This window comes from Papio anubis, chromosome 3, assembly GCF_008728515.1.
Source record: "Papio anubis isolate 15944 chromosome 3, Panubis1.0, whole genome shotgun sequence".
NCBI classification, from domain to species: domain Eukaryota; kingdom Metazoa; phylum Chordata; class Mammalia; order Primates; family Cercopithecidae; genus Papio; species Papio anubis.
In genome coordinates this window covers 88,698,210-88,724,407 of record NC_044978.1, presented here as the reverse complement: position 1 = coordinate 88,724,407, position 26,198 = coordinate 88,698,210, and the positions used below count along the sequence as shown (strand labels likewise).

At 36.0% G+C, this 26,198-nt stretch overlaps 1 protein-coding gene across 1 annotated transcript in view; it reads right to left on the bottom strand.

Moving 5' to 3' along the window:
• Positions 1-20,990: 20,990 nt before the first annotated feature.
• The window catches only part of EMCN (endomucin), a 121,619-nt gene continuing 116,411 nt past the window's right edge, over positions 20,991-26,198 (bottom strand). Inside the window, exon 12 of the mRNA XM_003899014.5 lies at positions 20,991-23,900. The gene's annotated coding sequence lies outside the window, so the exon portion shown is untranslated. The remainder of the gene's footprint in view (positions 23,901-26,198) is intronic.

The following is a 26,198-nucleotide window of genomic DNA, read 5'->3' as shown; positions in this document are numbered from 1 at the left end:
CTAAAATGATAAGTTTTATTTTATGTATATTTTACAATCGTTTTAAAAGTTATTTACAATGATTCACCTCCGGAGAGTTGCATTGAGGAGTCAGGATGTAGGCCGAGGACAATACTTTTCATTTAACACCTTCCGCATGGCTTGAATTTTTCATGCGAAGTTAGTGTCGTTTTCATAATGCAAAAAAATTTAGGAGTCTTTCTAAGCCTATTCTGATTTGAAGGGCTGCCTGATTAAGAAAAATTTAATGTCATAGCTAATTTTAAAATGTATTGAATTCTAGGTGGAATTATATTACATTTATGAATGATGGGACATGTTTATTGTTATAAAAATATTTTGTCCTTTAGTCATATAGAAATACTTTTCAAAAAACATTTGAAACTTTTTTTATTTCAATAGCTTTAGGGGTATAAATGGGTTTTGGTTATACGGATGAACTGTATATTGGTAAAGTCTAGGATTTTAGTGAACTCATCACCCAAGTAGTGTACATTGTATCTAGTAGATAGATTTTCATCTGTTACCCTCCTCCCATCCTCCCACTTCTGAGTCTCCAACGTCCGTTATACCACTCCGTATGCCTTTGCATGTCCATAGCTTAGGTCCCACTTATAACGGAGAACATGTGATATTTGGTGTTTGATTCCCAAGGAACATACATGTTTGACTATCAGAAATAGAATGTTCAATTGAGTGAACATTCATAGAATGAATATTCATTAATTCTCTCCCTTGGTTCTTCTCTACCCCATTATCATTCATTTTTTAAATTTTCCTTCTGCCTGTCCTTTATGTGTTGGTGCTTTTCACTGTTTTATGTCGCTGTGTGAACTCTTCCTGCAATGGTGCACTCATTCTCTTCAATCACCATGTACAAGGGGCCTTCGAAAAGTTCACAAAAAATGCATATTATGAAAAAACTATGCGTGAATTTCAATTTTTCTTGCACCAAAAAAAGTATACTAACTTGTTATAACATGTCTGAACAGGATTTAGTTTAAGGCATTAAGAGGGCTAAGACATCAGTTTGAAAAGGGCCCCTATCAGGGCAACATGAATTCTGCTAAGACTGAAGCATGAACAAACATCAAATGTAGGTGAAGCTTGGGTGAAAGAATGGTGAAAATCACTGATGCTTTATAAAAAGCTTTCGAGGGTGGTACCCCAAAGAAATCAGTAGTTTACAAATGGATAATGGTGATGAGACAATGTTGAAGATGAAACCAACAGCAACAGACCATCCACATCGATTCATGAGGAAAAAAATGCATCTTGTTCATGCCCTAATTAAAGAGGACTGACAATTATCAGCAAAAAGAATAGACAACTGCCCAGTTTACACAATTCTGACTGAAAAATTAAAGTTGCGCAAACTTCCACTTGACGGGTGCCAAAACCACTGGGCCCAGATCAGCTACAGACAAAAGCAGAGCTTTCAATGGCAATTTTAAACAAGTGGGATCAAGATCCTGAAGCACTTCTTTGAAGCATTATAACAGGAGATGAAACATGGCTCACCAGTACAATCCCAAAGACAAATCACAATCAAAACAATAGGTTCCAAGAGGTGGAAATGGTTCGGCCAAGGCGAAAGTGAACTGGTCAAAAGCAAAAGTCATGGCAACAGTTTTTTTAGGATGCTAAAGGCATTTCACCTGTTGAGTTTCTGGAGAGCCAAAGAACAATAATATTTGCTTATTATGAGAGTGTTTTGAGAAAGTTAGCCAAGTTTTTGCAGAAAAACATCTAGAGAAGCTTCACCGGAGAATCCTTCTCCACAACAATGCTCCTGCTCCTTCAAAAAGGGCAATTCCACAAGTGTCAATGGAAATTCATTAGACATCCACCTTACAGTCCTGATTTGGCTCATTCTGACTTCTTTTTGTTTCCTAATCTTAAAAAACAATTTTAAATGTCACCCAGTTTTCTTCAATTATTAATGTATAAAAGACTGCTTTGACGTGGGTAAATTTCCTGGACCCTCAGTTCTTTAGGGATGGACTAAATGGCAGTATCCTCACTTACAGAAGTGTCTTGAATTTGATGGAGCTTATGTCAAGAAATAAAGTTTGTATCTTTCTTTTTATTTTTTAGTTCAATTTTTCCACAAAAGTTTTAACATTTTCTCATATACGCTGATGACTTGTAAGTCTATATTTCCAGTTGGGATATTTCTCCTGAGATCCACGCATCTAACTCTCCCCACATGTCCACTTAGCCCAAAATATGTATATAACAAATATGTATTGCAAACTCTATTTCTTCAAAATCGAATTCACTCTCAATTCTCTTATGTTTTTAAAATTGATTCAACCAGTCACTTAAGTGGGTAATCTGGGAAGCATCTAAGGGATATCTCCTTTGTTCATCTTTTATATCTTAAACACCATAGAATTCTGTCAATGTTTTCATTATTCTTCCCTTATGGTAACTGTCTTAGTCCAAGTACTAATAAAATTTAAATGGAACTATTTTAATAACACCACACACACACACATACACACACACACTCACAGAGAGAACACTAAACCAGCACCTCTTAATAGCATCAATTTTTATCTAATTTTTGCTTTATGGAATTTATTTCTAGGTGCTAAATATTTATTGAATAGATATTTAATGGGACTAAAATGTTATTGAATTATGAATGTCCTTATTTTTTAAAACAGGAGAGAGGCTTTGGCATTTAGTTTCTCTTTTCCTTTTCTTTTTCCTTTTCCTTTCCCATCTTGTACCTTCTTTGGAGGTTTCTTGCAGGTTTTTTGGGATTTTGTAACAGAGAACTAGAATAAGAAGAAAAAAAGAGAGACATGGCATAGGGATCATCATGGCGGATGGGAACTAGATTGCAACTCTGACTTAGACAGACAGAGCACGGATCGAGGGCTGGCATTGTAAACTTTAGCTTCAGATTGACTGCAAGAACAAACCAGCAATCCTGAGAGGACCCACAGACCCTATGAAGGAAGTGAACTGCTCCTACAGGACCCGGGAGACACCACAAATACTGTGAGTGCCTCCACTGAGGTAGAGGAAAAGGGAGAGCCTCCTCTCCTAAACTCACACTCTCACTGCAGAAACTGAAAATCTGTTTGCTTGCGTGGAGGAGCTTGAACCTTACCTGAAACTGAGTCAATTTAGAGAACCGAGTGAAATACAGGGGTAGAGAAAGCAGCAGAATGGCTCTGGGAGCTCACTAGGTCCCCAAGCAGGCCATTCCTGCCTAGCACCACAGGGATCCATCAGGAGGGTAGCCAGAGGAGTGAGGGGTAAAACTGCCTAGGGAGAAGGAAATCTCCAGTTGATCTTTGTAACAATTTGAGTGGGGCAAGAAGCCTCCTGGCCAGAATTCTGGGGAAGGCATGAATCCTACGAATCCTAGAATCCTGCCTGTAGACTCCACAGGTAGAGAAAGAATCAAGCCCTTTTCTTTTGCAGCTGGGAGGCAAGTAGCCTGGGGCAAGTTTTCAAGCCCAGCTCACCCACCACCTGGAAACAGACTCAGGCTTATTGGGGTAGAGGAATGGTGGGAGTGAGACCAGCCCTTCGGTTTGCATGGAAGCTGGGTGAGGCCTGTGACTGCTGGCTTTCCCCCACTTTCCTGACAACCTGCATGACTCAGCCAAGGCAATATTCCTCCCAGGTACATAACTCCATAGACTGGGGTCTCTCACTCCCATCCCCCATAGCAGCCACAGCAAGACCTGCCCAAGAACAGTCTGAGCTCAGACACGCCTAGCCCTGCCCCCACCTGATAGTCCTTCTCTAGTCACCCTGGTAGTGAAAGACAAAGGGCACATAATCTTGGGAGTTCTAGAGACCTCCCCACTACTAGTTCCTCTTCCTACTACCACAGTTGATGCTCTCTGGAAAGCATCACCTCCCAGGAGGAGGCCAAAAAGCACAAAAATAGAGCATTAAACCACCAAAGCTAATGACTCTCATGGAGTCCATTGCAATCTTCAACCACCTCCACCTGAACAGGTGCTAGTATCCATGGCTGAGAGACCCATAGATGGTTCACATCACAGGACTCTGTGCAGACAACCCCCAGTATCGGTCAAGAGTCAGGTAGATTTGCTGGGTGACTAGACACAGTAAAGAGACAACAATCACTGCACTTCAGCTCACAGGAAGCCACATCCATAGGAAAAGGGGGAGAGTTCTGTATCAAGGGAACACCCTGTGGGACAAAAGAATCTAAACAACAGCCTTCAGACCAAGACCTTCTGTCTGACAGAACCTGCCCAAATGAGAAGGAACCAGAAAACCAACTCTGGTAATATGAAAAAACAAGCCTCTTTAACACCCCTGAAAAATCCCACTAGTTCGCCAGCAATGAATCCAAACCAAGAAGAAATCCCTGATTTACCTGAAAAGAATTCGGGAGGTTAGTCATTAAGCTAATTAGGGAGGCACCAGAGAAAGGCGAAGCCCAATGCAAGGAAATCCAAAAAACAATACAAGAAGTGAAAGGAGAAATATTCAGGAAATAGACAGCTTAAAGGAAAAACAATCTAAAATTCAGAAAACATTGGAAAAACTTTAAAAAATACAAAATGCTCTGGAAAGTCTCAGCAATAGAATTGAACAAGTAGAAGAAAGAAATTCAGAACTCAAAGACAACATCTTCAGGTTAACCCAATCCAACAAAGACAAAGAAAAAAGAATTTAGAAAAATTGTTCTGAACAAAGCCTCCAAGAAATCTGGTATTATGTTAAATGAACAAACCTAAGAATAATTGCTATTCCTGAAGAAGAAGAGAATTCTAAAAGCTTGGAAAACATATTTTGAGGAATAATCAAGGAAATAATCAAGGAAAACTTTCAAGGAAGGGTCTCAGCCTTGCTAGAGACCTAGATATCCAAATTGAAGAAGCACAAAGAACACCTAAGAAATTCATCACAAAAAGATCATCGCCTAGGCACATTGTCGTCAGGTTATCCAAAGTTAAGACAAAGAAAAAAATCTTAAGAGCTGTGAGACAGAAGCACCAGGTAACCTATAGAGGAAAACCTATCAGATTAACAGGAGATTTCTCAGCAGAAACCCTATAAGCTAGAAGGGATTCAGCCTCCTCAGACAAAAACAATTCAACCTCTTCAGACAAAACCTCCTTTCCTATATTCAACCTCCTCAGACAAAACAATTATCAGCCAAGAATTTTGTATCCAGCAAAACAATTATCAGCCAAGAATTTTGCATCCAGAAAAACTAAGCATCATACATGAAGAAAAGATACAGTTGTTTTCAGAAAAACAAATGCTGACTTTGCCACTACCAACCTACCACTACAAGAACTGCTAAAAGGAGCTCTAAGTCTTGAAACAAATCCTAGAAACACATCAAAACAGCACCTCTTTAAAGCATAACTCACATAGGATGTATAAAACAAAAATACAAGTTAAAAAACAAAAACCAAAAAACAAACAAACAAACAAACAAAAAAAACAAAGTAAACAGGCAACAAAGAGCATGATGAATGCAATGGTACCTCACATTTCAATACTAACATTGAATGTAAATGGCCTAAATCCTTCACTTGAAAAATACAGAAGGAATGGATAAGAACTCACCAACCATCTGCTGCCTTCAGGAGATTCACCTAACACAGAAGGACTCACATAAACTTAAAGTAAAGGGGTCAAAAAGGCATTACAAGCAAATGGACACCAAAAGCAAGCAGGGGTAGCTATTCTTATATCAAACAAAGCAAACCTTAAAACAACCGCAATTAAAAGAGACAAAGAGGGAGAGTATATAATGGTAAAAGGTCTTGTGCAACAGGAAAATATCACAATCCTAAACATATATGCACCTAAAACTGGAGCTCTAAAATTTGTAAAACAATCACTAATAGACCTAAGAAATGAGATAGAAAGAAACACAATAATAGCGGGGGCCTTCAATTCTCCACTGACAGCACTAGACAGGTCCTCAAGATAGAAAGTCAACAAAGAAACAATGGATTTCAACTATACCTTGGAACAAACTGGCTTAGTAGATATATACAGAACATTTCATCCAACTACTGCAGAATACACATTCTATTCAACAGCATATGGAACTTTCTCCAAGACAGACCATATGGTAGGCCATAAAATGAACCTCAATAAATTTAAGAAAATCGAAATTATATCAAGCACTCTCTCAGACCACAGTGGAATAAAACTGGAAATCAACTCCAAAAGGAAGCTTCAAAACCATGCAAATACATGGAAATTAAATAACCTGTTCCTGAACTGAGCATTGGGTCAAAATGAAATCAAGATGGATATTAAAAATTTCTTCAAACTGAATGACAATAATGACAACCTATTAAAACCTCTGGGGTACAACAGAGGCAGTGCTAAGAGGAAAGTTCAGAGCCCTAAATACCTACATCGAAAAGACTGAAAGAGCACAAACTGACATTCTAATGTCACACCTCAAGGAACTAGAGAAAAAAGAACAAACCAAACTCAAACTAAGTAGATGAAAGGAAATAACCAAGATCAGAGGAGAACTAAATGAAATTGAAATGAAAAAATACAAAAGGTAAATGAAACAAAAAGCTGGTTCTTTGAAAACAAAAATAAAATTGATAGACCATTATCAAGACTAACCAAGAAAAGAAGAGAGAAAATCCAAATAATCTCACCAAGAAATGGAACAGGAGATATCACAACTGACACTACTGAAATACAAAAGATCATCCAAGGTTACTATGAACACCTTTACACACATAAACTAGAAAACTTAGAAGAGATGGATAAATTCCTAGAAAAATACAACCCTCCTAGTTTAAATCAAGAATTAGATACCCTGAACAGACCAATAACAAGCAGTGAGATTGAACTGGTAATTTAAAAATTACCAACCAAAAAAAGTCTAGGTCCAGATGGATTCACAGCAGAATTCTACCAGATATTCAAAGAAGAATTGGTACCAATTCTTCTGACACTATTCCACAAGATAGAGAAAGAAGGAACCCTTCCTAATTCATTCTATGAAACCAGCATCACCCTGATACCAAAACCAGGAAAGGACATAACCAAAAAAGAAAACTACAGATCGATATCCTTGATGAACATAAATGCTAAAATCCTTAACAAAATTTTAGCTAACCGAATCCAACAACATATTAAAAAGATAATCCACCATGATCAAGTGGGTTGCATATCAAGGATGCAGGCATGGTTTAACATATGCAAGTCAATAAATGTAATACACCACATAAACAGAATTAAAAATAAAAATCACATGATCATCTCAATAAATGCAGAAAAAGCATTTGACAAAATACAGCATCCCTTTATGATTAAAATTCAGCAAAATCAACATGCAAGGAACATACATCAATGTAATAAAAGTCATCTGTGACAATCCCACAGCTAACATAATACTGAATTGGGAAAAGTTGAAAGCATTCCCTCTGAGAACTAGAACAAGACAAGGATGCCCACTCTCACCACTCCTCTTCAACATAGTACTGGAAGTCCTAGCCAGATCAATCAGACAGGAGAAAGTAATAAAGGACATCCAAATCAGTATAGAGGAAGTCAAATGATCACTGTTGTTGACAGTATGATTGTTTACCTTGAAAACCCTAAGGACTCCTCCAGAAAGCACCTAGAACTAATAAAATAATTCAGCAAAATTTCCAGATACAAGATTAATGTGCACAAATCAGTAGCTCTTTATCTACCAACAGCAACCAAGCAGAGAATCAAATCAAGAACTCAACCCCTTTTACAATAGCTGCAATACACACACACACACACACACACACACACACACACACACAGCACTTAGGAATATATCTAACAAAGGAGTCAAAAGTCCTCTACAAGGAAAACTACAAAACACTGCTGAAAGAAATAATAGATGATACAAACAAATGGAAATACATCTCATGCTCATGGATGGGTAGAATCAATGTTATGAAAATGACCATACTGCCAAAAGCAATCTATAAATTCAACGCAATCCCCATCAAGATACCACCATCATTCTTCACAGAATTAGAGCAAACAATTCTAAAATTCATATGGACCCAAAAAAGAGCCCACATAACCAAAGCAAGGCTAAGCAAAAAGAACAAATCTGGAGGCATCACATGACCTGATTTCAAACTATACTATAAAGCCACAGTCACCAAAACAGCATGGTACTGGTATAAAAATAGGCACATAGACCAATGGAACAGAATAGAGAACTCCAAAATAAGCCCGGATACTTACAGCTGACTGATCGTCAACAAAGCAAACAAAAACATAAAGTGGGGAAAAGATACCCTTTTCAACACAGGGTACTGGGATAATTGACTAGTCACATGTAGGAGAATGAAACTGGATCCTCATCTCTCACCTTATACAAATATCAACTCAAGATGGATTAAGGATTTAAACCTAAGACCTGAAACTATGAAAATTTAAGAAGACATTAGAAAAACCCTTCTAGACATTGGCTTAGGCAAGGATTTCATGACCAAAAACTCAAAAGCAATTGCAATAAAAACAAAGATAAATAGCTCAGACATAATTAAACTAAAGAGCTTTTGCATGGTAAAGGAAACAGTCAGTAAACAGATATCCCACAGAGCAGGAGAAATCTTCACTTCTATATACCTGACAAAGGACTAATATCCAGAACCTATGACAAACTCAAACAAATCAACACAAAAACCAAACGATCCCATCAAAAAGTGGGCTAAAGACTTGAATAGATAGCTCTCAAAAAATCATAATCAAAAAATCAAAAAACAGTAGGTGTTGACATGGATGCAGTAATCAGGGAACACTTCTACACTGCTGGTGGGAATGTAAACTAGAACAGCCACTATGGAAAACAGTGTGGAGATTCCTTAAAGAACTAAAAGTAGAACTACCATTTTATCCAGCAATCCCTACTGGATATCTACACAGAGAAAAAGAAGTCATTATATGAAAAAGAAACTTGCACATGCAAATTTATAGCAGCACAATTCAGAACTGCACAATCATGGAACCAATTCAAATAGCCATCAATCAATTAGTGGATAAAGAAACTGTTTTCAGAAGTGCGAAATCATGGAACCAACCCAAATGCCCATCAATCAACTAGTGGATAAAGAAACTGTTATACACACACACACACACACACACACACACACACATATGATGGAATACCACTCAGCCATTAAAAGCAATGAATTAACAGCATTTGCAGCAATCTGGATGAGATTGGAGACTATTATTCTAAGCGAAGTAACTCAGGAATGGAAAATCAAGCATTGTATGTTCTCACTGATATGTGGGAACTAAGCTATGAGGACACAAAGGCATAAGAATGATACAATGGACTTTGGGGACTTGGGAGGAAGAGTGGGAGTGGGAGAGGGATAAAAGACTAAAAATACGGTGCAGTGTATGCTGCGTGGGTGATGGGTGCACCAAAATCACCACTAAAGAATTTACCCATGTAACCTAATACCACCTGTACCCTAATAACTCATGGAAAAATTTAAAAAGTCATAAAATAAAAAGAAAAAAATAGTCAAACATATCTCTTTTTACTATTAATTTGCTTTAAAAAAAATAGAAAAGAGAGACCTGAAACCTTGAGATAGGTCCCAACAAGGAATTTCTCAGAGAATATTTGGAGGAGATTTGAGAAAGGTAGGTGTGATATATGAATAAAATGAATGAGACAGGAAGGGGAGATTTCAGAACATGTTGCTGTGGTCTGAAAACTCCTCTTATATGTTAAGAAATTCATTTAAGAGAAATTCATTTAAAAGAAGAGAAATTATTTCCAAGATATAATTTGAAATGACTTTTTGGTTGCCTAACTGTGTACCCAAATTGGGCAACTGTCACGAATTTACTTCTGTTAATTATAATGTGCACCCTGACAAGAGTCACAGATTTAATGCAAATACAGATGATTGAATACAGAATACATAAATGAAACGGGGACACACATGATTGAGTACAGAATATGTAATTGAGTGAACAAATAAGTAAATGAATAAGAGCCTGACCAACATCATTATACAGATGAAAAGTATTTTATATCTTGATAGAGTTTAGTGCAGGTTGTCCATGGATAAGGGAGTATAATCAAAGATTTCTTTAGCATTTGATTTGGGAGAGGCAAATTTGATTAAAAATAATATAAGATCAGGTGATATTTATTTAAAAATAGTAAAGGTATGTGAATAGAACTATATCCTGATGAACCTACTGGAGTAAATTTATGTAATTGCTTGTCAAAGCACTAAAAAAAGTTTGATGAGATTACTTAATGTTTTCCAATTAAATTGTGTTTCCAAATATAACGACTTCCACTTTAATGTAGTTGGTATAGAGCTTTGCGAGTGTGTGCTTCTTTTATTATGGATAATGTTCAGCTCCTTTTTATTTGCCTCCTAGTTATAATAGTAAAACTCTTGTTAACTTAGTGAAGAATGATTGTTTTTTCATTTGCTCTAGCAGATTTATCCAGTCACCAAGTAACTATTTAAATATGTACTGCAAGATTGAAGATTTCAAGATATGGTCTTGATTTTCACATCATTATCAATAGATTTGTCACTGTCACAAATTTATTTCTGTTCACTATGATGTGAGCAATTTTATCAGGAAAGAGCCCCAAGGAAGCATTAATAGTGTAAGAGCAAGAGAATCATAATGCCATTTGGCTCACAAGCAGTTCCTCTTCATGAATTTTCAACATGATGAGCAATTGGTATAAATTAAAAATAACCTTACTTTATCTTTAACTATATTCTTGATAATTATTCAATAGCTTGATCACTATTGATAACAACCAGAAATACCTGCTAGATCTATATGCAACATATTAGATTTATTTACTTATTTCAACTATTATTTTATATTCAGGGAATACATGTATAGGTTCATTACCTAATATATTATGTGATGCTGAGGTTTGAGGTATGAATGATTTAAAAACCTACTCTTCTTTTTTTTTTTTTTTTGAGAAGAAAGCTAGAGAGTGGGAATATCTAGTAGGGCAGCTGATTTATCATTTAAGGTCATTCTTCTTTATAACGATGACGTAGGTAGCACTTTTTTAAAGGAATTAATTGGATAGTTTGTCAAATATTTGAGTCTGTCACTAAGGACTGGTTCTGAACTATATGATATTTTAAAGTATTGCTCCATTTCCCTCCCCGAGTCCTTATCCTTTTGGGGTACTGGAGTTGCTAAATCCCAAGATTGGAGTCCCTACAGTACCTAGACTTGTGCTGTTCAATGTGGTAGCCATTAAATATGGTGGTTATAAAATATTTGAAATGTGGCTAGTCTGAACTGATTGCAAGTGTCAAATGCATGCCTGATTTCAAAAATAGTTTGACCAAAAAAAAGCTTTTTCATCGTCTTAAAAATATTTGTATATTTATATACAACTTGAAATAATAGCATTTTGATATATTTGGTTTAAACAAATTTCATATTCATAGTTTTTGATGTAGCTACTAGTGAATTTTAAATTATACATGTGGCTCACATTTATTTCTATTGAATAACATTGCTTTAGACTATAAAGAAGTTATCGTAGGATTGTGGAGTCTAGTGATATAATTTGTCTAGATGCCAGTGGACACTTGAGACTTAACAACTTTATAACCCAGAACAATCTGATAACAAATGTCTCCATATAGGTACCTATTAAATTCCCTTTATTCTCCTCTCAAGAAGCTAAGTTGATAACAAATGATAAGCTAAGAGCTATAGGTTGATAAGCTATCTTGATAAGAGAATTTGCTTTTAAGTCTTTGGTGACTGAATGATTTCTGGTTGACATGATGAAGAGTTTTGGGAATCCATCAATCAAGATTACATTCCAGGTGAGGATAGAAGGCTATCTGACCATTAAAGTTTAAAGGAAGCCAAAATTTCAGCCTCTCTTATGGAAATGGCTTTCAATCAGAAGTCAGAGACCTGGGTGAGAGCACTTGCTTGGTTACTTACAAACTGTGTGCATGTTTTCCAATGAAAAATTATGTTTCCAGGAGCTAACAATGTGTTGTCGTAACTGTAAAAAGGGGGAAATTAATAATTGCAACCCAACCTATGCTCAGGGTTACTGTGACAAATAGAATCATAATTCTATGATTGTAACTCATTAATTACTCATAATTGTCAGATTATTCAATACATTATTTTGTAAAGCCTTATGTATGTAAGGTACTGTGATTTTATAACCTTTCAATCAATATACAGACAGTAAAATAGAATGTATATCTGTTTTATTTTTTTTCAAAGAGGAAATATATATGCAGTATTTTTTATAATAGAGTATATAATGCCACTTACCAAGCCTAAACTAAACTGAGATTTACTTTTACCCTCTGCTCCTGAATGCTAACCAGAGATAATAACCTTTAACCATTTCTGTTTTCAGTTCTTCCAGGATTCATCATTACAATTTTAAATAATAAGCATATACTTTTTCCTACAACAGCTTTACACAGTGGCTAATAACCCCCTGCTATGAATGAAAAAGAGTTTAGCTCACTAACATTACTTCCCATTTTCCCTCCTCTTGCTTCCCAAGTTATAGAATTTATATTATTATTTAATGCCCATATTTCTTATCTTTTAAATTTTAAATAATATAATTAAATCTTTCTTTCATTAACTCAGACAGTATGCTATGGTTGCTCTTTCTGTAAAATAAAGACATTAATGTCTCTACTGTGTCTTGCAACTCTCTTTGTCTCCATCTCATAACTCCTTTGGACCACACCATTATTTTATATCCTCAGTGTTTATAGTATTTCAGGTTCAACTTTAAATTCTGTCTACAGGATTATTCAAAAATTGAGAATCTATACATCTTCCATTATTATGATTAGATTTTAAAGTATTCATTGAAGAACCTTGTAGTAAGATTCACTTTCTCGTAGTCTTTGGGCAATTCTATTGAGGCTTTCTTCTTGTGGACTTGACAAGCCATGCCTAGGTATGGTACAGCAAGTCTCGTGTTATTCTACACCAACACATAATTTGTGATTAAGGTGATAACGATAGTACAAGATGCACTTTTGTTATCATAGCTTGCACTTTCATGATACTTTTTGCCTACATGTAACTTGGTAATGTCTTTAGTAAACAGTGGAAATTTGCCTCCCAATGCCCACAATAGAAAAGTACAGATTGCAATTGGTTTTTGTTGCTGTCAGTCATATTGGATTAATATAAGTAGGCAGGTCACCATGATGGTTAGATGTAGTGACTGACCCTGTATGAATTAATTTTTAAATACATCCATCTTAAAAAAGGGGCAGAGTGGTTGAGTTAGAAAATAACTCAGACCTTTAATATAAAGGAGAGAGACTAAGTTGACTGAAGTTTGAGAATCCAGTGTAGATAATAGTAGATTATTAAATCATATTAAGTTCAGTAGCAAATAAAGGGCTTTTTCTAGAAATCCTTAGAATAATGTTTGTATCTTAAGGTGTAGACCTTTTACTGACTTAGCAAAACGCATTTTTAATTAATTGGGCTCAGCTAGAAGAAGAGAGTCTTCCTTGGTTTTTGGTAAAGAGTATCTCCTAAAATAGACCTAGAGAAGGAAATACAATCCTCTGTCATTAAATTGTCCACTTAAGGATGCTATTTTAAATATCAACATTGCATTCACTCTTTGTGAAATATTGACTGTATTTTTTTCTCCCTTCATTCATTAAAAGAACAAAATAAAAATGATCTGTTGCATCTTCCTTCTGTTTCTTGTTTTCATAAGATACTACCAAGCTGAAATACATTTCTAATTTCTTCAACGCTTGTAGGAAAATAGCACAAACTTTTCCAGGATGTGATTTCTTTTTGTGCTTCAACCTTATGTACCTAATATCTACGTTAGCTCTCTGCCACATTTAATTTCTTTTGTTTTGACATTATTATTTTGTGTGTTTGTTGTTTGTTTGGCTTATATGGTCTAAATTGTGTTAAATGATTTGCATGCATTATTTCACTCAAGCTTCTCAAAACTTTAGCAGTGACATTTTAGAATTAAGATAATAACTGATGGAAACTAGACAGGAGCTCACGTGTAATGACTGAGCTCCTCATTTATTCCACTGTTATGCAGTGTGCTGTATGTGGCTTGGAGTATGAACAATGCCATATAACTTTAAGTTTTCCATTTAATCACATAATTTCACCTGCTCATATTAGTAGTAAGTCAAAAAACACTCTCCTCCTTAGGTTATATTACTTATCTTCTATACTGCAGAACAAGCTTTTGGAAGTAGTTATCATTTAGGATGTCTTTTTGTAACTTCTCTGCATAAAGTAATACCCTGAACTAGTAGGAGGTAATAAAACTTTATTGATTATGATGATGATGTGATGATGAAGATAACAGCATTTGGTATTAATAGTTGATTTCAATTTCCATTTCCTTCCCACGCACATTTCTTAAAACTTCAACCTTTCAAAGCTTCCCACACTTCTCTATCCAGATAGTTTGACTTCAGTTCCGTATTTCAAACTCTGAACCTCCACAGAGTGGGAAGCTTAGCTATCAGAACTTTAGAGTTACTGTTCTTTTTTTGAAGTATAGATTTATGTCAGTCCTAAGGAGTGTGTCATATCACAATAACAGGATGGAGCTAAGACTCAGCACATATTTCTAAGACAGCAAATTGAAGTTCAATACATTTCTGAACCACAATTCTTAGATAATAGAGGTATTAATTAAAACCTGCCTCTTGTAGCAGGAATGTCACAAACAGTGGCATTGAACTCAGCAGATAAGTGGGTTTTACTGCAAAGCCAGAGAAAACCTCAATAGTGCCTCCTCCTAACCTGTCAGATCATCTAAGTTGTTTGACACATTTAAATGACACTGCAGTGGGAACACCAATACAGTGGCTAACAGTTTGTTTTCAATGCTTTCATTTGCTTTAGTTTTAGTTTCAAGCAAAATGCTGTAAATTTTGCATGGTGCGTACATTAATAATTTAAATGCACAGAGCATCGGCAGCAGAAGTTGTTTGCTAATATATTGCCAGCACACCAAAGAAGCTCTGTCTTATCATAACACGCGCACACACACACACACACACACACACGGATTTGGTTTATATTTCTGAACAAGGGGATGTGCAGATATCTACAAACACCTGCTATTGGAAAAGACCAATCAAGATCTGACACCAAATTTGAATGCATAAGTAAGGTTTTGTACTTAAAAACATTGCAAACATTATCTTGTATTAAGTGTGCTTGAGTTGAGATGCTTCAGGTTGACATTTGGATAACAAAATGAACATATTCTAGAAATCAAAGCTACAGTTAAAAAATTGTTTTCTCAAATTACTCATCCTTATTGACTTCCTCTTCATTATCAAAATGTATCTCTAAACACTAGTGATATTCAAAATACCTAATCATAGGTGTGACATGGATGATTGACTTATCAGAACATATGCTTTCACTGTTGTCAGGCGTGAACCCTTTGGGTGCTGGATTCTGAAGAAATCTGAGGGTCTCAGGGTGGGGATGAGGAGGGCATCTGGGGAAGGAGTGGGCCCAGGATAGCAGTTATTTATGAATAAATGCTTATACATTTCTGTAACATTTTGCACTAAAGCATTTCTATATTTTAAGTCTCAGACAAATGTCAACCTTGCTAAAAGCTCATTTATATTAATAGGTGGTGCTAGAATCATGGTGCTTAGAAATTTAGATGGGGCCGGGCGCGGTGGCTCAAGCCTGTAATCCCAGCACTTTGGGAGGCCGAGACGGGCGGATCACGAGGTCAGGAGATCGAGACCATCCTGGCGAACACGGTGAAACCCCGTCTCTACTAAAAAATACAAAAAAACTAGGCGGGCGAGGTGGCGGGCGCCTGTAGTCCCAGCTACTCGGGAGGCTGAGGCAGGAGAATGGCGTAAACCCGGGAGGCGGAGCTTGCAGTGAGCTGAGATCCGGCCACTGCACTCCAGCCTGGGCGACAGAGCCAGACTCCATCTCAAAAAAAAAAAAAAAAAAAGGAATTTAGATGGCTCTAATCTAGTGATAGAATAGAAAGGTTTAGAAATTTTCCCAGCTGTTGGAAAGAAGTCTCAGGCTTGACAATTAATCTGGAATGTAAGCATGAATATTTCTAGCCCTTCCGGTCACTGGAATAAATGAGAGAAAATGTTAATATTTTTATGTCCGCCGTACTTCATAATCTCATTTAATTGTCTCAATAACCCTGTAGGAAAGTTTAATCTTTTGTGGGGTGCAGCCATTAACAAAGTATCACAGACTGGGTGGCTTAAGCAATGGACAGTTAGGCCGGGTGCTGTGACTCATGCCTGTAATCCCAGCACTTTGGGAGGCTGAGGTGGGCGGATCATCTGAGGTCAGGAGTTCTAGACCAGCCTGGCCAACATGGTGGAACCCCGTCTCTACTAAAAATACAAAAAATAACTGGAAGTGGTTGTGCACGCCTGTAATTCCAGCTACAAGGGAGGCTGAGACAAGAGAATTTCTTGAACCCGGGAGGCGAAGGTTGCAGTGAGACAAGATTGCACCACTACACTCCAGCCTGGGTGACAGAGCAAGACTTCATCTCAGGAGAAAAAAAAAAAAATAGATATTTATTTCCTCAAAATCCAAAATGAAGGCATCGGCAGGGTTGGTTTCATTCTGTGGTCTTTTTCCTTGGCTTGTAGGTGGCCACTGTGGATGTCTTCACGTGGCCTTCTCTGTATGTGTTTGTGTGTGTGAGTGTGTATGTGTGTCTGTGTTCGAACCTCCTCGTCTTATAGACACCAGTCATGTTGGATTAGGACTCGCCCTAATGACCTCATTTAGCCTTAGTTATCTCTTTAAAGATCTTATCTCTGCAGTCACATTCTGAGGTAATGGGAGGACATAATTTGGCCCATAACAGAAAGTTAGTAATATCCTTCCCCACTTGTGAGTTTCTAAAAATATTTTTAGAGTCAGTTCTATTAAAGTATATCTTACATACAAAAAGATACCTAGTTTATGTGTATAGCCTGAGTTTTGGCAAATATATACACCCATGTAACCGATACCTTAATCAAACTACGGAACAGTTTATCATACCAAATCATTTCCTTGTGCTGCTTTCCTGGCGATTCTCCATCCCTGGGCTCTGGGCAGCCAGTGGTCTAATTTCTTTTCTAGCATTTCATATCATGAAGCCATGAAGTGTGTGCTCCACTGTGTCTAGCTACTTTTGTGCAGCACAATGCATAATGTTTTTGAGATGTAGCCATTTAACTGGGTATATCAGTAGTTTCATTTTATTGCTGAGTGGTATTCAATTGTATGACTATACCACAATTTGTTTATTGTTTACAGCTTCAGGCTGGTATGAATAGAGCTAGTATGAAAATTTGATTATAGGTCTTTGTATAGACAGGACAAATGTGTTTATTTTTCTCGGGTAAATATGGATAAAAGTGGCAATGCTGTATCATATGAGACCTATATGTTTAACTTCTAAAGAAACTGCCAAATTGTTTTCCACATGGTTGTGCAAGTCTACATTCCCACTAGCAACACAAGAGAGTTCTAGTTTCTCTATATTCCCACCAACACTTGGCATCAGTGGCCTTTATAATTTTAGTCATGCCTGTGGATATGTCGTGGTAGCTCACTGTGGTTTTACATTTGCACTTTCCTGATGACTAAGTCATATTGAGTGTATTTTCATGTGTATGTTGGCAAGTCATACATCTTCTTTTGTGAATTATCTGTTCAAATATTCCCCCATTTTTTAGTAAATTGTCTTCTTCTTTTTAAATTTTTGCATTCCTTACATATTCCAGATACAAGCCATTTGTCATGTTTATATATGTGTGTGTATATATACATGTATAATGTAAATCATCTATTCTTTGACTTGTATTTTTCAGTTTATTAATTCCCATTTAAAAAGCAGGAATTTTTAGTTCTGATAAAATTCAATTTATCATTTTGTTTTTAGTTTTAATTTTTTTGTACCTTATCTAGGAAATCTTTACTGATTCTAAGGAAGGCAAATGTCATGGATTTGAATTTAATATTTAAGTTTATGACACATCTTGAGTTATATTTGTGTGTGGTGTGAGCTAAGTGTTGAACTTCTTTTGTTTTTGTTTTTTTGTACTTGGGTATCCTAGTATACTGAGCCATTTATTAAAAAGACTTCATTTCCCTCATTGAATTATTATGGCACACTTGTAAAAAAAATCAATTGACCATAAATGTGTGTGTATATGGGAGAAAAACGCTTTTTTCTGGAATCTCCATTTTGTTCCATCAATTACATTATATTTCTAAGTCAGCAGCATGTTGTCTTGATTACAGTAGCTTATATTACGTCTCTAAATCTAGTAGTATGTCCTCCAACTTTTTGCTTTAAAAAAACATTTTAGCTATTCTAAGTACTTTGCATTTCCATATAAACTTTAGAACCATCTTATCAATTTTTATAAAAAGGATAGCTGAATTTGGATTGGAATTGTAATGGATCTATATATCAATTTAAATGCAAGTGACATCTTAATAATATTGAGTCTTTTAGTCCATGAGCCAGTGTTCTTTAATTTCTCTCAGAAGTTAGACAGTTTTAAGGGTATAAGAAGTGCATATATTTTGAAAAATTTATCCCTAAGAATTTTACATTTGTTGACAGTATTCTAAGTTGTACTTTTTAAAGTTTTCAATTTTCATTTTTTGTTACTAGCAAAAGATATCGGTTGATTTTGTGTATCGATCTTGTATCCTGCAACTCTAACATATTCAGTTATTAATTCTAGTAGCTTTTTTTGTAAACATCAGGATTTACGTATGATCTTATCATCTTCCTTTCCAATCTATAGGTTTTTTTCTTGCATTATTACATTTGCTATAACTACCCTGCCCCCATGCCAGAACAATGTTGAATAGGTAAAAGTGAATATGCTTATTTTCTTTCTAATTTTAGAATGTAGCATTTAGATTTAGATTTTAGCATTTAGATTTTTACCATTTATGTAAGATTTAGCCTTGTGTTTTTCATAAATGTCCTGTATCAGGTTGAGGAAGTTTTCTTTTAATCTTAGTATAATGAGAGGTGTTATCATAAATAAATATTAATCTTGTCAAATGCTTTCTCTACATCTATTGAGATAAGCATATAATTTTTCTCCTTTATTCTATTCATATGTTGAATCACAATCCCAATAATAGATTGTCAAATATTAGACAACTTGGATTCCTGGAATAAATCTCACTTATTACTTTTTAATTTTGTATATTTGATTTGCTAATATTTAGCAAATAGTTTTGATGTTTTTGTGCATGAGGGCTATTAGTCTGTAGGTTTTCTTTTGTAATATCTTTGACTGGTTTTATTATCAAGTAATAGCAACATCATGGAATTCGTTGTAAAGTACTCATACTTTTTATCAATCTGACTTACTCTATTGTCATTAATAAATTTTTCTCAGGGTTTATGGTTCACAATTTAATTCTCTGGGGCATGTATATAATTTTGGATTAAATGGTGGGTATTTAGACCTTTATGTTGTTGAGTTGTTGTTATACTCCATTTTGTTGTCTTTATAAAAGATTCTCAGTCTTTGTTCTGGAAGTCTGTTAAATATTTTGTGGATTAACTTAATTCTTGCAAGGCTACTTTTAAGCTGTGTTAGGGCTTACCTACAGTTGTGTATACTCTAGGGGTGTTTTAGAACAACTACTAAGATACAACCATTCCCAGGATATTAAGAAAGGTGACCAGTGAGGATTTTTGAATATGCTTGACCAGACCTTGAATGTTTCTCTGCTCCATATAAGACCTAGAAATTTTCAGCATACAACTACTTAGTTGCTCTTTCCCAGTTGTTCTTTTCCTGGTCTCATGGAGTTTTACTCTAAGTGTGTTCATACCTTCCTATCCCATTATTATCAGATACAAGGTCACCTTTGTAGTTTTTAGTTTTTTGTTTGTTTGTTTGTTTTTTTGAGTTCTTTCTCTGTATAGCTCCCTCCTCCCTGGTTCCATTCTCAAAAATATTCCAGCTGCTTTTGTCTCCTGGTTCCAATCGCTGTCATCTCAGATTCTAATTAGGGATCTTCTGCTATACAGCCGATCAGGAGTGTGTCAATCAGGGCATTCATAAGGCTCATTTGTTTTGTTTCTCTTTGCTCATGAATTCCAGTTCCGCTCTTCTTCTTGTCTACTGTGTGAAATAGCTGTTCATTTTTCAAACTGTTTACAGTAAGATAGGCCTGGTCCCTGTTTTTAATTATGACCTGGAGCATAATGCTTTTATCCTTTTTTATAGAAAAGTAAACTGAGGCTTAGAGAGACTAAGTAGTGTAGAGATGGAGAACAGGGATTTGGGCATAGGTTGGAATTCAAATTTTTCCTATTTATTAGTTGTATAACCTTGGGCAAGTTATTTAACTACCTGCCTTGATTTTCATATCTTTATAAGGGAGATGTTTCTGCTGCTGCTAACCATATATAAGGAATAGTTTCTTACTATTATTGTGATGGTTAACTGAGATGGTGACTGTGAAGTTTTCTACACAGTTCCTGGCACATAGTGAATGTTGGATGGGGTGTTAACTAGCTAATTATATTGCCCACAATCACTCTGCTAGAATTTCTCTTTTTTTAAAGGAAAATATGAGTTTAAATAGTCATATCTTCCTACTTATTTCTAAATGTCAGAATTCTTGGTCAGACTTGAAAACACTTTTAAAGAGTTCTTGGAAGCTTTAAAATTATTCTTGGTGATCTTGATTTTGGTAGAAACTCTGACTTCACTTTCAGGAATGTAATATGGATGGCAAAATGAATATTTTCCCTTATTTATCAAAATTTTTTTTTCTTTAAAAAGTATTTAGAACAGAAAGCAAGTATATTCAAGCCCAAAAGACAAATTATCTAGAAGTAGGGGCAGAGTACACTCATTTAGTGGAACATGAGGAGTCCTGTGTGTGTAGAGAAATATTAAAGAAAAGATCAGGGGATAATCCATCACAAATTCTCCATTAAAAATATTCATTATAGGTTTAATTAATCACAATGATGGATATCTTTAACATTAGGCAATAATTGGCAGTTTCATAGTGGTGAGACTATAGTCACTCAAAATACAACTTTTAAAGGTCATATTCACTTTTCTTTTCAACCTCATAAAATCTTGAATGACCACAAGTAGAGCTCAACAGAGAATAATCAGGCAAAAAATCAGGAATGTTCATCGTCGAAGGTTTGACTATGTCCTTCGTTGATACCCATACATTTAAATATGGTAGGTAGAAAAAAAATGGCACACAGATTTGTCAACCATATGCAATAGAATAGTTCAGTTCAGCAAGGGGAATTCAGAATTCTTTCTCTGCTGGCTGAGCCTGTGTGTTAGCCAACAACATCCGCTTAGTCTCAGGTGACAACAGTGCCAGTTGATTAGCTTTTCTTTATGTTTTGACTATTGATACACTTAAATTATTTTCATATTATCATGTAAAACAAACACATAGAAAGTCCTGCTTTTGATCTAAATACAGGCACTTCTTTGTTGCAATGATATTTGAACTGTATATCAGAATAAAAAACTTATAGTAAGCCAGGCATAATTAAAACATATTTGATTAATGATAATTTTGGCTTGAAAACAAAATATCCTATCTCAACAGATGTTTAAGTTGGTTTACAAAATGCAGACCTTACCTTTGAGATTGATATAAAATGCCATGGACATCTCTGTAAACTTCTCAATCCTCCTTTGACCTTTTTGAAAGATTTAATCTTTGTTAGGTTAATGCATATTCTTTGTGTACACTTCTTGAACTAGAATACATGTTATTTTTTTCTGACCATTAAAATTTTTCCCTCTTCCTGATTCTTGTAGACTCTTTTCTAACAATGCTCATGAAATATAGAGAAAATGGTTTCTCTAGGATCCAAAATAACATATTACTTATAATTTAAATTAAATTACAGAAGAGTTCATTTCCTTGCAATATGCTGTATGTAACATGGCTTTTGCTGAAGAGCTCAGCAAATCATCTAGGGGTGCTAGGACTTTTCTTTCTTTCCTTTTCTTTTTGTTTGTTTGTTTGTTTTGTGACAGAGTCAGGCTGTGTCACACTGGCTGGAGTGCAAAGGTGCCATCTCAGCTCACTGCAACCTCTGTCTTCTGGATTCAAGTGATTCATGTGCCTCAGTCTCCCGAATAGCTGGGACTACAGATGTGCACCACCACACCAGGATAATTTTTGTATTTTTAGTAGATATGGGGTTTCAACATGTTGGCCAGGCTGGTCTCAAACTCAGATTTTTTTTTTTATTTTCTGAAGACAAACGTTCTCTGATTGGCATGCTCCAGTCACCGTTTCACCATTTAAAGACTTCTAGATTAGAAATAAGCATGGGCACAACAGCTCTAAAGTGAAAACATACATAGTGGAGATCCCTGCCTTCTCTCCTCTCTTCCTTTCCTTTCTTTCTTTCTTTCTTTTTTTTTTTTTCTACTTCCCATCCTTCTCAAACAGACACCAGTCAGCAATATAGATATGCTTATGCTTGCTTGGTGTCCTTGATTATAAATAGTCCAAACATCCGGAAGCTAAAATCAAGGTGATTATGTAACTCCTAAAGATGGAAGTTGTCAAAATACATCACAACAAAACAAATTTTAAAAAGGTATTTTAAATACAAGATTCCATCTTCACTAAACTGCCCCTTAGATCACTAAGATAATTTAGCATGAAAAATCAACTTAGATAATCATACGTTAAAAAGCTGCCACTGGCAGCTTATTAGTTCTAAAGCTTTCCAAAAAACCTCAACCAACTTGACACTTTGATCTCACATGTCAAAAAATTGGTCAAGGTTGATCAGTTAGCTTTTATCAGAAGAATTTGCTCCTGATGGATTGGCAGCTATAATCATATGGTATTTTTAGAACAGTGATACAATGAAAAATAATATCATAATTATGTATTTATAAAGTGTTGATTTTCTACAAACTAGAGGTTTAGCAATGGTTGCTAGAACAAATAATTACATTTCTAAAAGAAATAAAAAATGCATGGAGATAATATCAATCAAATGAGCTAATGAAAAATCATGACCCTATTATCTTAATGAATGCAGTATAGTCTTATAAATGCCCTTACACTTACATCTTCATCACGTAGGATGAATGACAAATAGAAAGACCAAAGAACTGATAAATTACTGTCTCCCTAACAGAGTCTGATATGTGAATCCCATGTCCCTTTCTCACTTATTACAGATGCCTTTCATTAGTGAGTTCATATATTCCAATAATCCACCCAAAAATATTCATAATTATGGGAAGACAATAACATTGCCATTTTCACAGTCATGTTATAGTATTCTTAGTGTACTGAGAACAGTAATTATTTATTAAAAGTAACACAAAAACAGGAATAAAATACTTATATGTACAAAGTAGCATGGTATGATTTCTACCTAATATTTAATAATACACATGCACATTTTCCCTGCATTAACATAGTGGTAAACAATAAATACTAACAGTAGGTAATATAAGAACACTGAGAAAAGTAGGAAAGTCTTCATGGATAAAAATTCTTGGCCCAGAAAACTTTAAACATTAAGGAAGGTATGCCTGTCAGCGAGTCCACCCCCTGGGCTGTCAGATTCACTGCTCACAAATTCCCCTCCTAAAATTCCTTTTCCTAGGAACGCTCCTATAAATGGAGTAATGCAATTTTTAAATGTCAGAGGACTGGAGAGCGCCGGGGTTCTTTTTGATTCCGTCAAATTGTTGCATGTCAGCTGGACATCACTTTACTGGGACAGACGACTGGTATAGAGGCCAGCAGCAGGTATGGAAGTCGGGACTGATTCTGCAGGACTTTCTCCTTTTCCACCCTTGGAGCATGGAAGCTGAAGATTAAGCCTGTGAGCAACAACAACAACAAAGTTCAGATTCCAAGAAAGCGAAGAAGAAATAGAGATGCTGGGGGAGTCCATCTCTTAGTAAGAAATGGTTGTCACTAGCTACCTTTTTTCCACCTAGTAGAATCACTTGATTGTCTCTCAAGCACTTCAAACTTGACATATCTGAAAAGAAAAGCACTGTTTTCTTTCCCAAACCTGTTCCCCTCACTCCACTATCTCAATCTTCAGTATTTCCTCCATAATGCATTCAGACACCCAGGATGGGAGTGTGGATATTGTCTCTAGTCCTTCTCTTCCTCATTCCCCACCGGCCACATCCAATCAATCACCACTTCATGAAATTTGTAACCTCCAGACATTTTTCTCTATTCTATTCTGCCTCTTCATCTTCCTCCATACTGCGGCTCCCTAGCTTAAGCCTTTATCTTTTTCCAGCGGAATATTGCAATAGCCTTTGACTTCTCTGCTTCTGGTCTTGCTCTTCTTGAATGAGTCTTCCACCTTAAACACACACTGGTGTATATCAAGCATAAATCTCATATTCCTCTTCTGCTTGAAGTCCTTAACTGTACTCTATCACTAATGTGGTACAGTTCAAGATCTGTTGCTTGGGGTGACAATGTGAGTAATTAAGAAATTTATGGGCAACTTTAAAGCTTTGCTGCTGTCTACTCATCAGGGAGAAGAATGAATAGGCATCAGAAGAAAGAATGAAGGAATACCATTTGCCACTTCTTCATAGGAAAGATAGCCAAGCCTTTGGTTTAGTATTTTGCATTTTTCTCTGCAGTGTAGGAACAACTTTCAGTATTAGTCTATAAAAGAGCAAGAGATGGAGACTTCTGTGTCCCAAGTAGGAAACGGGCAGTGGCCCAACCTGTCAGGGATTAGATGGTGTTTTGTTGCTGATGGCAGTGCTGTTGGTTTGCTAGGGTCTGGGGAGAGCATGATATGGTGTGTGTGGTGGAGTGTGGGGAGTGGTACTAGTGGCGGAGACCTGTAGCCAACTCTTTTCTGGTTTGGTTGGTGAAGGCAAGTCCTTTGATAGGGATGGCTGAACTGTTGCTTTACATGGGGGAACGTTGGACATTGGCTGCCATGGCCTGCAGGTAGCAGCTACAGGTATCCACGTCAAGTCTTAGATAAGGAAATGATTGTAGAACAGGATATCTGTGACTTCCTCCCAGAGCATTTATGGCTGATAGATGGTTGAGCACATGCCAGAGCATGGTGTAGCTTAAGTACCATGATTTGAAGAATGATTGCAGACAAAGCCTCTCTTTCAATTATTGAACTAGTTTTTAAGGCATATTTTATATCCAAGGTAAAGTGAGGGGTTCCTCAAAATGATAAATGACTTCTTTTTTTATTTTTACCTTCTTTTCTTTATACTTTTATTTTAGGTTCATGGGTATATGTACAGGTTTGTTATATAGGTAAACTGCATGTCGTGGAGTTTTTTGTGCAGATTATTTTACCCATGTAATAAGCATAGTATTTTTTCGATCCTCACCCTCCTCCCACCCTCTACCCTCAAGAAGGCCCTGGTGTCTGTTGTTCCCTTATTTGTGGATAGACTTTTGATGTCATTAGTGAATGAAGAAAGTTAGTACTTCATTCTAGCCTCATGCAGTCCTTCATGATTTACCTTGGGAAACAAGGCTTCCTGTGATCTAGTACCCTCTACTACTTGAGCCTTATTTCCCAGTCAGAGGTCAACGCTTCTCAAGCTGTTTATAGTGAAGAACAATGTTGGTTTCTAACAATATCTATTCAGCTACAAACAGACATTTTAAAAAATACAATAACATGAATGTTGCAGCAGTATCAGATTGCTATAACAATTTTTAAAGTTTTATAATTTCTTTCATACACCATTCAGTTTCACAATTCTTTTCCTGTTTGTACATGCTATTCCCTGTGCCTGGAAAATCGTTCCTCTCTTCACCTAGGCCACTATCTTTTTTTTTTTTCTTCTCATTCTGTAAGTTTTAGCTCAAATACCATCTCTAAGAAATTTGCCATCAAACTTCACGGTATCATGTCTGTCTTCACATAACACTGTGTTGTCATTTACCATATTATATTACAATTGTTTTTCTTATCTGCGTTTCTTTCCACTTCTATAAGCTTCTTGAGAACTGCAACCATGAAAAGCCCTCTTTATATTTGGGCTAGTACTTGACAAGGAGTAAGGTCTCTGTCACTTTTTGTTCCGCTGAGCCATACTCCTCCATAGATGAGTTTTCAAGTGAAGTCAAGAGTCTGTAGCGTAGTTCAACTGGTAAACATCTGC